Below are 16,654 nucleotides of genomic sequence, written 5' to 3' on the forward strand. Positions count from 1 at the left end.
GTGAGTGAATCAATTCACAGCAGTTCCTTGGGATGAGCAGGGCTGGTGGCCACGGGGTTGTGCTGGTGGCTGCAGGGCTGTGCTGGTGGCTGCAGGGCTGTGCTGGTGGCTGCAGGGCTGTGCTGGGGGAGAGGCCTTGCTGTGGCAGCCAGGGCTGCTCCACGCTCCTGTCACTGCCGAGCGGCTGTGCTGCTGCGGCGGAGCGGAGGAGGCTGACGCTCCCATAGCAAGGAGACCTCTGCAGGTGCTGCATTTAATGATTACGATGAGTAATTCCCTTTCAGTCCTTTAATCAGTCACTTTTAATTAGTGTGCCAATTGTTTTTTCCTTAGCAAACAGCTCTTTCAAGAAGGGTTTTTGCTGCATCTGCTGGGTTGGGAAAACACTGCTCCCTGACAGGGGTCTATGTTAGTTCTTCAGCAGGAGGCTCCTCCTGTGGAGGCTGTAGGACTGGGCGCATGTGCAGAGCACAGCATAGGTCCTCATCCTTGGCCCACACCCAGCAGATAAGACCCTTGCTGCTGAGATGGAGGCATTCTGGAGGTGCCTGAGGCTGGTGGCATCCTGGACATTGCATTTTCTAGAGGCCCCAAAGACTGGCCTTCCCCTCCTGTGGGCAGGGACATCCTCTCTATCCACACCCCTTTCAGCCTTTTTAATTTCTCCTTTGAAACTTCCTTAGCTTTGTGATTCTGATATCTCAAGTCAGCAAGTTTCACAGGTGAATTTGGCCTGTGGAAAAGGATTCCTCCTTGACCCCTTTCTGGATGCTTTGTCCTCGTGTTAGGGAACAGAGTCACCAAAGCAGCTGTTCTCTGTGTTGGGGCAGGCTCTGCTTCTCAGATCCCAGCCCATGTGGCCCCTCTCACAGATACAGAGGTGTCCTCAGCTGTAGAGGCCTGTTTATGGTGCAGATATTTCCCTGGTGCTCTGACACAGCTGTGTGCCTAGGCACTGCTGCTTGTAGATCACTTAGCCCACAGATTCAAAGCAAATACCCAGGTGCTCCTTCCCTATCTCATCTCCATGTTGCTGAACTCCTACTTAAATGATCCTACATCTATACATCAACATCCAGCTATTGGGCCAAAAGGTTTGTTTTCATTTTCCTTTGAATAATGTCAACCTACACTTCCTTTTGGTGGGCTTTCTCTCTTCTTGGCTGGGCTTTTCCCTCTTCCCAGGGATCTTTGCCCTCTGCCCTCAGAGGACCACTGTTCCTTGCTCCCTTCCCCTCTGGAGCAAGGGAAGCTCTGTCTCTCTGAAAGGCCTCAGCCTCTTCCCTTTTCCTTCCCAGGGTGGGATGTCCAGGCTGGCCCAGCTTGCCATGAGTCACCAGCAAATCCCAGCTTCCTTCTGCAGGCACCCTAATTACAGGGCAAGACTAGCGGAAACAAGCTTATATTTACAAGGCTAATGAAAATTAATCATGCCTTCCCTTCCCTCTCCTGGGGGAATAGTCATGTCCAAGAAAGAGATTATAAAAGCATTATGGGCGACTGCTGAGCTGGGCTTTGGCACTACCCAGAGGGCTGTGGGCTGTGTTTGCAGGTCCCCTGCAACTCAAGGGTTAAAGGTACCCAAAAGTGAAGTGCTGCCTGTTCTCCCCCTCTCTGCTGCTGGCTGAGGCAGGGCACAGATGGAGCCTAGAGCCTGCACAGAGCCAGGCAGGCTGGAGAGCCTTTCTGTGCTTTTCCAGGCAGCTGCAGCTTCTCCTCGAGCCTGGACCCCGCTGGCATCATCTGTCTCCTTGCAAACAGAGAATGGAGGTGTCACAGTCCAGGGACTCCCAGCCCACACAGCCCAGGGGAGTTCCTCAGGGTGGCCCAGCACAGTCCAGTTGGATCCAGGTAGGCAGGAGCCAGTGGCTCCAGGCTGCTGCACAGTGAAGGGATGGAGAACGAGGCTGTGCACTTGGCCAGATAGAGGAAAACACGTCAGGGACTAATTCACATTGCACAAGTGTGGAAAACCAGAGCATCCTGTACCCACTGGAGCCACTGGTTCTGGAGACCGCTGCAGTACATGGATGAATCCTGGGAAGTACAAAAACCATCACTCTTGTTCAAACTATCACCCTCACTCAGGGGAAACTGAGGCACAGGATGAGTCAGGTCAGCCATGGAGAAAGCCATGGAGATGGACCTCCTGTCTGTTGAACTGTGCCCAGTGCCAGCTCCCGTGGTCCCCACCCTGCAAGGAGTTCCCAGGGATGTAGTGTCACACACCCAAAGTCCAGAGCTGGGCCCAGAGCTGCCCAATCTGCTTGCCCACTACTCCTCCCTGCTGACCACATCCCACCCTTTTCGAGGCTTAAAAATCTCCACACCCACGATCAGCCTCTCTCTCCCTGAGGCTGCACTGGCTGGGAGTTGGAAAAAGACAAGGAAGGGGCAGACTGCCTGGATCAGGATCTGGGATGGGAAGAGATGAGAACCAGGCTCCAGTGGATCAGGGTCTGGGATGGATGGAGGGAGATGAGGACCAGGCTCCACAGCCAGGCCGTAGAGCTGCTCCCAGGCCTGTTCAGGGGAGTGATGCTAGAGGAGCCCATCCCATGGCTCCCACCGCCTGCCACAATAATTAACTGTTGCTGTGGAAAAGACAGGAAAGGACCAGGAGGTCAATTTTCCATTTCCCAGTTGTGTATAACCAGTTCTTAGCAGGCAGCCTGAATATAAATCTCCATCAGTCCCATTACCTCTTAATTAACATCACCAGCTACAACACGTACTCCCCAACCCAGACACAGCTGAGCGCAGTGACTTGACGTACAGGGAGATGGAGGTGGGGCTGGGGTACAGCTGGTGGGAATTCTCCAGCTGGAAATTCCAGCCATACTGTCCAACATGCTGGACTTGTCCTGCTCAGACAGGGAACCTCTACCTCAGCTTCCCTTGTAGTGCTGCAGGACAGGGAGAGCTGCTGGGAACTCCCCCAGAACCAACTGCCCTTGGGGCAGCTGGCGCGGGTGACAGAAATGAATTTGGTGGAACAAACTGGAGTTTGTTTTCCTTTTGCATAGTTTGGAATAAAGAAGAAAAGAAGATCCTGTGGGTAAAACATTAGATTAGAGGGATGGAACACCTTTCCCATGAGGAAAGGCTAAGAGAGCTGGGGTTGTTCAGCCTGGAGAAGAGAAGGCTCTGGGGAGACCTTAGAGCCCCTTCCAGTGCCTAAAGGGGCTCCAGGAGAGCTGGAGAGGGACTTTGGACAAGGGATGGAGGGACAGGGCAAGGGCCAATGGCTTCCCATTATAGAGGGCAGGGTTAGATGGGATATTGAGAAGGAATTCTTTCCTGTGACAGTTGTGAGGCCTGGTATGGGTTGCCCAGAGGAGCTGTGGCTGCCCCATCCCTGAAAGTGTGCAAGGCCAGGTTGGACAGGGCTTGGAGCAACCTGGGCTAGCAGGTGTCCCTGCTCATGGCAAGGGGTGGAACGAGATGAGTTTAAGGTTCCTCCCAGTCTCAAACCATTCCATGATTCTACAGTTCTGTTTCTGATTTTCTCCCCATTAGTGATTTCTCTCCCATACTGTCCCCTCCCCGTGGTTTGCACCCAGAGATGACCTGGCACAGAATGGACATACTGGCTGCCAACATCAGCCCCTGTGAGGAAAGGAAGGAGATGGGATGAAGGAATCCAGTTCTGCTCCTACCATCATCCTGCTTGGCACTTAATCTTGAAAGCACTGTGCAAACATTAACTAATTAATCCCCTGAACACTCCTGGGAGGAAGAGCTGCATTGACATGGCTCCTGTTCTAGACGTCCGATAAACACAAAGGATTGTTAGGCCAGGAGACACCAGATGGGCAAAACTGGCGGGTCATGGTGGTTCCTCTGCTCTTCCTGCTGCACGTGGCAGGGCTGGGGAAGCAGGAGATGTGCTGGGAATCATCTGTGTGCTCCCGAATGGAGGGGGGACAGCCACGGAAGGGGTGGGATGGAGACCATAGCAGGGACTGGGGCAGAAATATTTGAAGAGAGAGTAAAACTAGAGGAGAAGGGGAGGAAGATGATGAGCCCTGTTGTCCTCACAGACACACAGGGACACTGCTTCCAGTTCCAGCTTTGATGGAATTTTATAAGTATCATAAAATTAGATTAAATGGAAGGAACTGTAAAACTGCTGCTGAGGCATCCTGGAGGGAAGTATCGAAAGAAAGCATTTTGACTTTAAAAAAAATGGATTTTCACTTCCGCAGCTTGACAGGTGAGTTCCCCAGAGGATCTAAAAAATCAAAACATGAGTTTCCAGCCCGAACATCCCCAAACACTGCACTACTTCTGGTGTCCTTTAGCTGAGCTCCTTCTTCTCCACCCTCATGTTTACCCAGGAATGCATCAATAGCTGCTGCATCCCCTTTCTTTCAAACAAGCTAGGCATCCTCGGGATTTGCAAGGCTGACTGTGCTCCCCTAGGATTGGCCTCACTGGAATTCTGCATTTAATGCTTTCTTACCTTTCCCCCTAAATCCTTTTGGAGCTCACTACATGCTGCGATCCCACTCCCTGTTCCATAAGGAACTCCTGGCATCCAGCTGTTGGGAAAGACCCTGGCTGCAGGGAAACCCCCATGCAGATCCATCGAGGGAGCCTGGCCATGTCTGCCACTGGGGCTGGCTGGGGACCCATGTCACTCCTGTTTTCAGCCTCTGACCTCTTGGACTTCTCCAACCTGAGTATTCCAGGGGATCCCCAGGGATGTGGGATCTCCAAAGTCCAGCCAAGGTCCTGCTGTTTCCTCAGGACTGGAATTCAATTGGACACCTACTGTGCCTGAAATTAGAGCTGCTAAATTTTTAAACACCACAGCATGTGAAGAGACCAGAGGCTCTTCTCCGTCACCTGCCCACAGGTCTGGAGAGACACAGTCCATCTGCCTAAATTCTCACCATCTCCTGATGGTGTTTTTTTCTGGAGGTGGCTACTCCTCAGTTGGATAAGCTTGGCAAAAACCTGTCACGGAGCTGGCTGGACTTTTGGGATGGACCAGGACCCATCTCATACAGACACAGGTGGGCTTGGTAGAAGGATATTTGTTTTGTTCTGGTCCTCCTGCACACAGAGGCAGATTCCAGGAAAATCGGTTCTGTTCCTCCAAGGGACCCATCATCAACTAGGTGCAGTGGAAAAGCTCCTTTTGGACTGGAAGGTTTCCAGTCAGCTGCCATGTTCCACAGAATCACAGAATGTTCTGTTTTGCTGTTTTTTTCCCCACAAGGTTACTGGTCTGGGGCAACACAGGAGAGCCCCAGGGGATACCGTGAGGGGAAAGGGAAGGGTGAGCTGTGTAGGGGTATAGGGATAGCAGGATAGCCCTTTGCTCAGGCAGCTGGGCAAGGGGTGGTAATGCTGAGCCCTCCAAGCCCCTCACCAAAGCAGAGGGATGAAATATGAAATCCTGACTATTTGCAAAGTAAATGCCAACTAGGAAGGACATGCCTGACTGCCAGTGAACAGGTTCCAGAAACCTGAGGTCCTTCCTAGGGAGCTGTGGGGTCTCCTTTCTATGTAACAGGCCATCTTTTAGCAGTTTAAACCTATTCTTGCCATTTCCCAACCTGAAGCACATCCATGTCCAGCAGCCACTGTCCACAGCTGCCATCCAAAACTGTGGCAGCCCCTGTGTGTCCCCTGGAGCAAGGCTCAGCCCTGGGACAGGGTTTCTGCACCAGGAGCAGAGCTGGTGCTCCCCTCTGCTCCCACACCAGCTGTATCTCATCTGGAATGGGGATGCAGGAAAATAAATGCATTTCCCAGTGTGGCTCAGAGGCCTTCACTGAGGACTTTGGATGCTAAAATCACCCATTTACTCTAACACAACTTTCCCAGAGAAGCTGTGGCTGCCCTGTCTTTGGAAGTGTTCAAGGCCAGGTAGGATGGGACTTGAAGCAACTGGTCTTCTTCAAGGTGGGAGGTGTCCCTGCCCAGGGCAGGGTGGTGGAACTGCATGGTCTTTAATAACCCTTCCCATCCAAACCACTCTGTGATCTACTCTGCTCAGCTCAGCCCCTGCTCTGGGTGCCCATGTGGCAGCAATGCCTCATGAAAGCAGCCGTCCCCTCATCACAGAGGGGGAAACTGAGGCACAGCAGCACACCCTGACAGGCTCTGCAGGGCTGCAGACAGGTGTGCAGCTTCTCAGCTCCCTCACTGCCTCAGTCATGTTGAGTAATTCACCTCTCGACCCAGGACTCCAGAAAACTCTTCTTCAATCTGTTATATAGCAAGAAACAGGAAAAAATGTCTACTGGAATGCTGACCCCAACATGCAGCTGTGGGGTCCACCAGCACTGGATAGTGCTGTGTTGTGCAGTTCATGGTGAAGCAGAGATGAGATCAAATTTGGGAGGCTGAGGTTCTGCAGTTGAAAAGGATCTGTGAGCTACCTACACCAGGAGTGTGACCTGGAGGGGGGACAGAATCACAGAATCGTAAAATTGTTAGGGCTGGAAAAGCCCTGTGAGGTCATCGAGTCCAGCCATTAATCCTGCACTGCCAGGTCCAGCACTAAACCGTGTCCCCAAGTGCAACATCCACACTTCTTCTGAACACCTCCAGAGATGGTGATTCCACCACTCTCTTGGGCAGCCTGTCCCAATGACAATCCTTTCAGTGAATAAATTTTCCTTAATATCCAACCTAAACCTGCCCTGGCACAACTGGAGGCCATTTCCTCTTGTTCTAAAATATATCCAGGAACACCAGCAGCCTTTGCACACTGTGGACTCCTTCATGCTTTGGGAACACCCCACCCCAAGACGACTGCTGGTCCCCAGTCCCAGCATGGCAGCCTCGTGCTCCCGAGCTGTGGGGTGCCCAGGTGGCCCCAGCCAGCACCCTGCTCTGGTTTGGGAATTAGGGTACAGCCACCCACCTGCTGCAGCCGGAGCAGCTCCCATGGGAAGGCTGTCACTGTGGGCTGCCAATGTCACAAATCCTCCAACGGGACCATACCTGACATGCTCATCCTTGGGCTTCACACATCTCCTTCTGGGTCACGTATTTCCTTGTTTCTGAGGCACACAGTGGACAGGAGAGGTGGGCAGCTCTGCCAGGCTCTGTGCCCTGCAGACATCTGAGCGGGGCCAGCACAGCTCCACTGCTGACTGTCTGTGTGAGCATCACAGCCCCAGCAGCAGCACTGGCTCCCCGGTGTTAAACCCTGCCAGAGCCACGAGCCAGTGGGAACAACAGCCTGGGGAGCCAGGGCAGGCTGATGGCCAGGCACTGGTAGGCATCCAGCAGCCTGAGCACAGGTCACCACTGGGCGAAGGAGATCTGGATGAGCTGAATGTGGGAGGACAGGGTGTGGGATGCAGGAGGGATGTGGCTGTCTCACCACACACACACAGCTCCATAAATCGTGGGGAATATATGTAAGCCCTGCTCCCCAGCCTGTCGAAGGAGCTGGGTGAGATTCTCCTCTCTGGGTGCTCGGGAACAGTCCTAGCAGAATGACTCAGTGCTGCATGAGCACCATACTTGGGGCTGGTGGAAGAAGGGCTCCCTGGCACTGCTGCTACCCTGGGTGCCTGTGAGCATCCTGTGCCCATCCCCAGCTCCCAGGGCCTCAGGAGCTCCCTGTGGAACCACCTCTTCTACTCAGAAAAATCCACCCCAGTGTCTGGGGGCTCAGGCTCTGCCCCACCACCGAGCACTGCTGTGGTCTCCTTCCTTGGACATAGGACGGCTGCTCCTGAGCAAGCTGCTGGCATGAAACACCTGCCTACAGATCTGACAGTGCCCTTCCCGAGCCAGGAGATCAGGCAGGTTTTGGGTGAGGCCGTGAGCCAAGACATGGAGCAGCTCCAGACAGAAAGGAGTGATCAGAAACAGCCCTGGGCTCACTCCAGAAAGGGCAGGGACAGCATCCATGGACCAAGGCAAACCCAAGACACAGACTGCTCACAAGACAAGGAGGTTATAAACAAGCAAAGCCCATTTACCAAGAATTTATAGCAGATGTGTCTCAAATCCTCCCAACACTGTCTCAGAACCAAGATTCACAGCCACAACATACACTACTACCACACCTGCTCTTAGCAACTCCTCTGGTCCTCCTTACCCCACTGTCACTAAAGCACTTTCTGTATGGCCTTCAGAAAAAAGGAAAGGAAAAAGCCACTAGTGTAATAACATTTTTTTGCTTGCAAATGCTAGTTTGCAAAGCCAAGCTGTCTCCTGCTCCACAGGTGAGAGAGCATCTGACCCATGACCTGGGCCTGTAGGGCCTTGAGAGCCCTCCAGCCTGGGAGGCTCCCCTCACCTGTAAGGGAGTGAAGCAGTGAGGGGCTGTTCTGTCACTCGGCAATTCAGGCACAAGGACCCAAGGCTGCAGGAGACCCTCTGGGGGAAAACCAGCATCACCCACATACTCCCTGAGCCCATCCAGAAGCTCCTCTGGTGGGGGCACCAGCATATCCCCCCCCCAACCTGAGCCCAGCCAGAACCCCCTCTGGGGGGGCCCAAGCATGCCTCACACACCTTGAGCCCAGCCAGGAGCCTCTCTCCAGCCAAGAAAGACTCTGCATGCTGCAGTGTCACTTTGTGCTTCCACAGGACATTGCCAAAACTTTTGCCCCAGCTCAGAGCTCAGTAGTCAGTTTATTCCTTTCCAAACCCCCTCAGCAGTGACCAGTGCCTGAACCTCTTGGCTCACACTTGGGGGGGGTCTCCACACTCCAGCTTCTGGAGCTGTGGCAACACCCCAGCTTGTTCTCCTATATTTAATCAGCAAAGCTCTGGCCTCCTCATCACAGTATTCCAACGGTGGGCCAAACAGCTTGGAAAATCAGAAGGAAGCAAATAAACCTCAGCATGTGGTGTTTACAAATTCCTCAATCTCTGGCTTTCTAGAAAGTCAAACGCGACACCTGAACACCCAGCATTGATTGTCCTGCTCTCCTGGGTCTGGTGACACAAGGTGTTTCCAAAACCACCTCCAGGCCCCTCTGCAGAACCCCTCCTAACATCCCACAGAGCACAGGAAACCTGGGGCCATGTGTCAGGAAGGATGGAGGAGGCCAGGGCCACCACAGGCGCCTACACGGCCGGTCCCTGCGGGGACACAGGCTCTCAGCTGCGCCAGGGGACCCCACTCTTTCTAGGTGTGCCTCCCACTACTGCAGAGCCATAGACAAGGTAGGTGGGTCAACCCTGATCTGGATGTCCCCAGGGATGGGTCCTTCTGCTGGTGCACAGATCCTGCTGGGGGCACCGCCTGGACCCAGCCAGCTGTGAGCTGGGCAGTGCCTGCCATCATACCCCTCCTCCAGCTCAGCCCCTCTCTTAAACCCACCACAGCCCGCTGCCCCCAGGCACTCTGCCCACTCCCCTGGCCTCTGACAAAGGCCAGTCCCTCCCAGGAGCAGTGTTAGGAAGAGCTGATGCTGGTTATCTGGGTTACAGGATTGCCTTCCCCCACATGTCAGCACACATGTGCTGACACTCACACACACGTGCTGGCACTCACACACACACACTGGGCACATGCTGACACAATTCCCCAGGCCGTCACAATAATCCAGAGCCACAACTGCCCAAGAGAGGGGGGAGCAAAGGAGTGGGAGACAAACCCCTTCAGAAGACCCCAGGGGTCCTTAGGTGACAGCAGAAGACTGGGGACACACAGGATGACAAAGTCATCCTGATGGGCAGGCTGGCCCGGGATCTGCCGACTCCCTCTCCAGAGCTCTCCTTGCATGTGCCAGTGGGCTCCTGAGCTGGTGTGGGGCGGGTGGGCTGTGCCCCTGAACCCACTGATGCCAGCAGGTCAGTGACTTTCTTAACTTTGGCATCAGCACTGCCCATGCCCCATGTGCCAGTCGGTGTCTCTGCACACCTGCTCAGGGAGGGGACAGCTGAGTAGAGCAGGAGGGGGCACAGTTCCTGCCTGGCACTGTCCCAGCCGCTACCTGCACCCCACCAGCCTTGTGGCATGGAGAAACTGAGGGCACATGCAGGAGCTGGAGGCACGCAGAGGAGATGGGGCACATGGAGCACTGCTCGCAGCAGGAATGCTTGTCCAAGGTTGCTGGCACCTCCTGTTTGTGACACCTGGTGTTTTTGCTGAGGTGGACACTGAGAGGTCATGCCTTCTTCCAGGGATGCTTCTGCACCTGAGCTCTGGAGATGCTTCTCTCCAAATCCCTCCTAAGTCTCTTAAACCTTTTGGTGCCTCAATTCCTCATCAGTAAAGCAAGGTTTATCCTATTTCCTCTGCCTGGCTTACCAGGAGAGCTCATAAGCCACTCAGGACAGGAAGAGTCTCTGAATATGGATTTCTGGCTGGCTGGCACAGTGGGGCCCGGGCTCAGTAGGGACTAACATGATCACTGTTCTGTGTCTGGCAAGCAGAAGCCTGAGGCTGTGTATTCCAGTGCTCAGAGCTGGGAGTGTAACAGGGATGACACAACACACGCTTCCAAGGCTACCTTGTCATTCCTGATCCATTCCCATGGAAGGAGCATGGTGGGCTCAGCTCAGGCATCCACAGACAACAGTTTATCTTGTGCTGTTATTTGACAACAGACTACTTGCTGGTCTAGGGGGTAAAGGCGCCGCGCTATCACCGCGGAGACCCGGGTTCGATTCCCGGTCAGGGCCACTCCCGGGTAGGTGGGGCTCGTTAGCCCTTAAAGGCAACCCACCTACGTCCTAAGGACCTCGCTGCCACCGTCCAAGCTTTCGCTTGGCCCCGGCAGATGAACCTTAGGATTAAAGGGTGGGCTCAGTTCCGCGCACACTGTGTCTCACCTAAAAAATCCAATGCGCAGGCTGGAAGGTGGAAAGACCTTCCCCGGATCTTCGCTCGCGAAGACTGGCCATTATTATTATATTATTATTATTATTACTTGCTAAGGGGCCATGATGGGTGACAAATCCTCTTCAAAGACAGGGTGGCTGTGGTGTTGGTGTGTTGACGTGTATTTACACTGCAGAGAAGCGTAACACCTCAAGTGAGAGGGATCATCATCTAAAAACACCCTCCTCTTGTACTTCCCCTGATGTGTTCCTGTTCCTGTCCTTCAGGGGTACCTGTATAAGGATGATGTGAACAGAGAGTTTACAGAGGAAACAAGATGGTGTTGAACACATCTGATCATCAGACATCCCTAAACCACCCTAAACCACTACCCTCAGACCCGAAAAACCCTAAACCACCATGGCTGAACATTTACCCCTCTGCTGCTCCCCACCATGGGGATTCAGCAGCAGAAACTCCCCAGTGAGATGCGCAGAGTGGGGGGACCCTGCTGCACAAAGTGAGTGTATCAGGCAGTGCTCAGTCAGATCCTGGAGAGACCCAGGGTCTGGGAGGTGGATTCAACAGGAGACTCATGGAGGGTTTTTGTCTGAGCTGTGAGACCTGGAAGAAGGATGGTCTGTTCCTGCTGCCTCTATCTCCCCTCCTGCCCTCACTGTGCTGCAGTGCTGGCTGTGTCCCAGGGTGTGTGCCCAGTGAGGAACTGGCTACAAGGGTGGGAAGCAGTTCTTTATCTCAACCAGAACCCTGGGACCTTCAGCCCAAAGCATTACAGCCCACGCATACTCTGAACAGTCAGAAATAACACTTGGGGCAGGAGAGTCTGAGAACCCCATTAATGCCAGGTTGGCTGCGGGTTTGTGAGTGTCCTGCACCTGAATGAGTGCAACTCAAGAGTGTCTGAGCTGCAGCTGGGACACAGGTCTGGCACAACAGACCTGTGAGCACACCAGGAAAGCTGCTGCTTGGCATCTGAAGCTTGACATGTTAGGCTGATGTGTTCATGTAAGATGAGAATATATTAAGCCCTACCTAGTCCTGCCTTTGGAACCATTTATCAGGGCAGCTTGTGCTGCTGGCTGGAAGTGCAATGTGCTGCTAGGCAGGGTGAGCTGACATCATCAGAAACACCTCTGGAGTCAGGACATCATCAGGTTGCTATGGAGCACCAGCTGGAAATGGCTTCTGACCATGTCCCCCTTGCCCCTCTGCACACATGGGGATGATCAGAGACACAATGTCCCTGTGGGAGCCGACACGGTCATCTCTTCACATTCCATTACTGAGGATCTTTCTTTGCCAGCTCTCCCAAGGGGCAGGACACTCCACCCTTGCTTTGCACAGGTTTTGCTGTATGTGCCTCATTCAGGATTCTGCAAGAACCACGTGATGGACATGGGAGGGCAAATTCATAGCCCCATACCCAGGTCCAGCCTCTCATCTGACTTTTGGGTTTGCCCAGTCCCAGGGCCAGTGCCTGCTGGGGACTGGAGGTGCCAGGAGGGTGTAAGCTGCAGCACTGATGTGTATGCTCCAAGCAGTCCTGGGCATCCATGCCTGACAGTTGGCATCTGCCAGAGAGCAGGATTAACAGCCAACCTCCAAACAGCTCCATGTGCGTAGGCACCAGAAGCCAGAGCGTCACATGCACAGGCTATGGCGAGACAAGGAGGTGATGCTGCTGGTGCAGGACTCCCACTGACAGCCCGTGCCCAACTGGGCTAAGAGAGGGAGCCCTGAGCTGGGGCTGGCACAGTGGGCCAGAACTCATCCTCAGAAGGTCAGCAGAGGGCTTGCTCCTGAGGATGGAACAAGAGAGCAAATGTGAACGACATGCACACTGCAGGGATGCTTCAGCCCTTTTCTGTTCGGTAGGAGCCATCCTGGCTGTCCTTTCCTCCTTTTCCCTTTCCTCTTGTGATCTACAGATCTCAAAGTGCTTCTGAGGACTTCTGAAGGGATAGCAGGACATGATGATCTGCTCTTTCCAGACCTGCTGCAGTCTGGACTCCTGCTGAATGGCCCGCTGGGGACTGGGGCTGTTGGGAGACACAGGCAAACACTGTGGCACTTGTTAATGCAGCTCCTCTGTGGAAACGTGGTCAGCAGTGACTGATCAGCAAAACTACAAGGAACAAATCCTCTGCATGATGACCTAGTACAGAGCCACCCCCTTCACACCACCTGAGGACAGACACGCTTCACCTCCAGGACATGGGACAGGCCATGCTGTGCCCTCCTCATTCCCACCATGGCATCCCACTCTGAAAACGCTGCCTGACTCATTAGAAAGCAAGTTTGGAAGCATTATTTTTCCACCAAGAGTATGAAATAGTTTTTTGGCAGGGGGACCACACGCTCACCAGAGCTGCCTGGTCTCCTCTACCTAGGGTGGGGTGGAGAGCAGAACCAGGGGAAAGAGAACTTGAGCAGAGCCAGGATGTCTGTGCTGGCAGCTGCCTCAGCTTCCCAGCCATCTGGGGTTATCCAAGAACAGCTGTCAGTGTCATGCATGGCCAAAGGCAGTTGGAAACACAAGGAGGAGTGTGGAAGAATGTGAGGGGCAAGGACGTGCGGTCACTCACCTCCTTTGCCTCCTTCTGCCTCCCCAGCAGTGGCATCCAGCCCCCCCCCAGCTCCAAGGGACTTGGCCAGAGGCCTCTGTGACCCTCATCAGCTGGAGGGTTTTCTGAAGATGCTGATGTTGGAAGTGGAGGCAGGGAAGTGACAGGGCTGGGGGAGTTGAGCCCAGTGGAAGTCCACAAACATGATTCTTGGAGAGGGAGCACTGCATCTCTGAGTCCAGCTCTGCACAGCTGGTGTGATCCTGCCACGGGCTCAGCACTGGCCAGAGCCTGCACAGTCCCTGCTCAGGGTCCTCCACCCCAGAGAGACACCGGTGCCATATTTAATGTAGCAACCTGGGACCTGGGTGAACACAGCTCGCTCTGGGCTTGGTGTCACCATGACCAGGAGCTACTGAAACCCTAGTTCATACATTAAACCCTCCCATGCTTTGAGGTCTTTGCAGGGTGCAGCAGCCACCCACCCTCTGCTTGGAGCTCTAATGCATACCAAGCCTCTACCTTCATAGGGAGCTGAAGGGGCTCAGCATCCTCTGGGATGTGCCTTGAGGCTCAGCATCCCTCAAGCATCCCTTGAACCTGTCCTGCAGTTGACCAACTGCCTAGTCTGAGACTAGCAGGGCTGGCAGGTATCCTGGCTCTCTGCTGTCTCGTGGACCAGTCTCCCCTCCCAGTGTGTGCTGGGAGGCAGCAGGACATATCTGCCCTGGCTCTGGGGGCTGTGCCGCTGCAGACCCAGACATACATCTGGGAAAATCAGGGATCCTTGAGAGGCCTTCTGAGACTAAAATCCATTGGCTTACCCCCATGGCCCCCAAGGCCAGCCTGCTGCTGGACACCAGCCAGGGACTGCGGTATGGAAGTCAGTGACACTGCTCTGTCACCAACAGCTTGACTCATCCTAGGTGATGAACAGCTTCATTCACCAAAGGTGTTCTCACAAGTATTGATTGCACCTTGTATCCCCCATGCCCATCCCTGACTGGGCAACGACCACACTGCTGGCAGGATGGGGCAGGGTCAGGTCCCCACTGGGCTCCTCTGTGTCACACTGGTGGCAGCAGGACCAGCTCCACACTGTGCTTGCAGCCACTGTTGCCCTTGTCCCCAACACTCCCCAGCTGGTTTAGGTTTTATTCCTGAGTCCCAGCACTTGGGCAGAGCCAGCTGAAGTCAGGACTCCCCAGGGCAGAACCTGCCACATGCCACGAGCAGCCAGAGCGGGGGCTGGGGAGTCATTCCCACATGGAGAGAGCTGCCCTGGGTGTCTCCGGAAGCCACAGGGCTGGTGACAGCTCCCTGGATGGTTGAGGGGCTCTTTCCCAAGGTTCCTGGCCTCCACAGACCCTGTTAGCTCCAGCTCACTGCTCGGCTGCCTTTGGGACTGTGTCCAGCTGCACGCCCGAGGGTCCTGCCTGCTGAGTCCCCTGGATGCCACATTGCTCCTGCCAGTTCCAATGTCACCTTCCTGAGCTGTGCTGGGAGCAGGCTGAGCTGGGAAGGCACAGACTGCGCAACTCTGGGGGCCGGAGGCTCCCAAACCTCTGATCCTGCACCAGCAGCAGCTCCACAGACATCTGCTGACATTCAGAGCCACGGGCTTGGATGCACGATGTCTACACTTGTACAGTTTGCAGCAGGGAGCTCAGAGCCTTCTATTTATTTTTACAAATGGGAAGAAAACCCCACATTTAGCTGTAGTCAGTCCTCATTCCCAGTGGTGACCAACCAGTCAACCTCCTCCTTGGCTGTGAATGTGCCCGTTCCCAGAGACTCACCTGGCTGGCCCAGGTGTACCCCTGGTTGTTCCATCAGGAGTCTGCCTCTGTGCCCATTCCAGCATGAGGAGAAGGGGCCGTGGTGGTGGTAGGTGCCAGTTGTGTGGCATGACATGGGGGTCAGCAAGCTGGGAGTGGGCTCCATGGTGCCAGGGCCACCGGTTCAGCTCCTGCCCAGCCTGGAGTGGGGCCTCCTTTATCCTGCCAGCCCAGACAGTGCTGCTTTGGGTATTGGAGCAGCACAAGGGTGTAACAGCAGCAACTCTACAGATCTAAAAATAGCCTCTCCAGTCCCATAGTGCACCCCACGACACCTTCACCTGGCACCAGACCTGCTAATTGCTCCAGTGACTGCAGACAGCAAACAGAAATAAACACCCAGGGATGGAGCTTGGGCAGCTCTGGCAGATCTCTGTGCTGTCCTATTTGTGTAGAAAACCCATAGAGCTCCCCTGCAAGGCTCGATCTCCACTAGATTCTGCTGATCAGGATTTGGCAGTGCTCATGCCAACAGGTAGCAAGACACCCAGGTGTCCCCAGAGCAGCCTGTGAGTGCCATCAACATCCCTGCTCACCTGGGCCATCCTCCGTGCATGGCAAATGGAGCTGCTGGAGTGTTGCTCAGGCTCTGGCTTGACCTCCCTCTTAAGAGTCCCAGCTGATGACAACTGTCCCTGAGCTCTCTGCAATTCTTTGGGCTCTCTGCCGTAACACCTCTATGAGCCATGAAAAGTCATCCTGTAGGAGAGTCTTTTATCAAGCCTTGCCTTGTGCTTGCAGCTGGCCAAGGGCCAGCTGTCAACAGGGGCCAGACCATCCTGTGGCACCAGGTCCCGTGTTCTGTCCCAGCTCTCTGGGTGGCTGAAGGCAGGCACAGAGCCCTGTCAGGGGTCCCAGGTCAGGTTCACAGTCCACACACCTCACTGAAGGGATTTATTGTTTTTGCATCAGGACAACACTCTGTGTGATCAATGGGATCAATATGATCAGTGGGATATGCCATCACTGCCAATTACTGAATAATGTTACCTTACACAGCTCATCAACTCCTGCTCCAACCACTCTGAAAACACACTGTTTTGCCTCGCTGTTGATGGTCAGGAATTTCATTCTAGGTAATTTCTCCCAGGGACTTCTCTTTCTCAGGTCTTCTCCACAGATCCACCAAACAATCATGTCAGTAAGACCCAGAGATTGTTTAGGCCGTAGATCCTTCAGCAAATGGCCACTAAACCTCTGCTCTTGGCTGTACGTGCATCAGCTGCAGCAGGGAATGTTTAATAAGGGCAAAGGAGACTCTGTAGCTTGTGATTTCTCACAGTGTTTCACCCCAAAAGAGATCAAGGACAAGAACATTGTCTGGAAGCTCTGGGGGAGACACAGAACTGGTAAACAGCAAAGAAAATGATCACCTATGGCCTTCACAACACTTGCCTCAGCAGTTTCTAGACAGACTTGAGCTCATTTTTCCCTTCTGGCCACTGTAAAACGTAAGTATGAACTGAGCAGTGACAGAA

General features: G+C 54.1%; 1 protein-coding gene across 9 annotated transcripts in view; it reads right to left on the reverse strand.

The window, feature by feature from the left end:
* DLGAP4 (DLG associated protein 4) overlaps positions 1–16,654 on the reverse strand; it is a 150,633-nt gene that overhangs the window by 80,459 nt on the left and 53,520 nt on the right. The window lies entirely within an intron of this gene.

Source organism: Myiozetetes cayanensis, unplaced genomic scaffold (assembly GCF_022539395.1).
Source record: "Myiozetetes cayanensis isolate MyiCay16 unplaced genomic scaffold, myiCay2020 scf19, whole genome shotgun sequence".
In the NCBI taxonomy this organism is placed as follows: domain Eukaryota; kingdom Metazoa; phylum Chordata; class Aves; order Passeriformes; family Tyrannidae; genus Myiozetetes; species Myiozetetes cayanensis.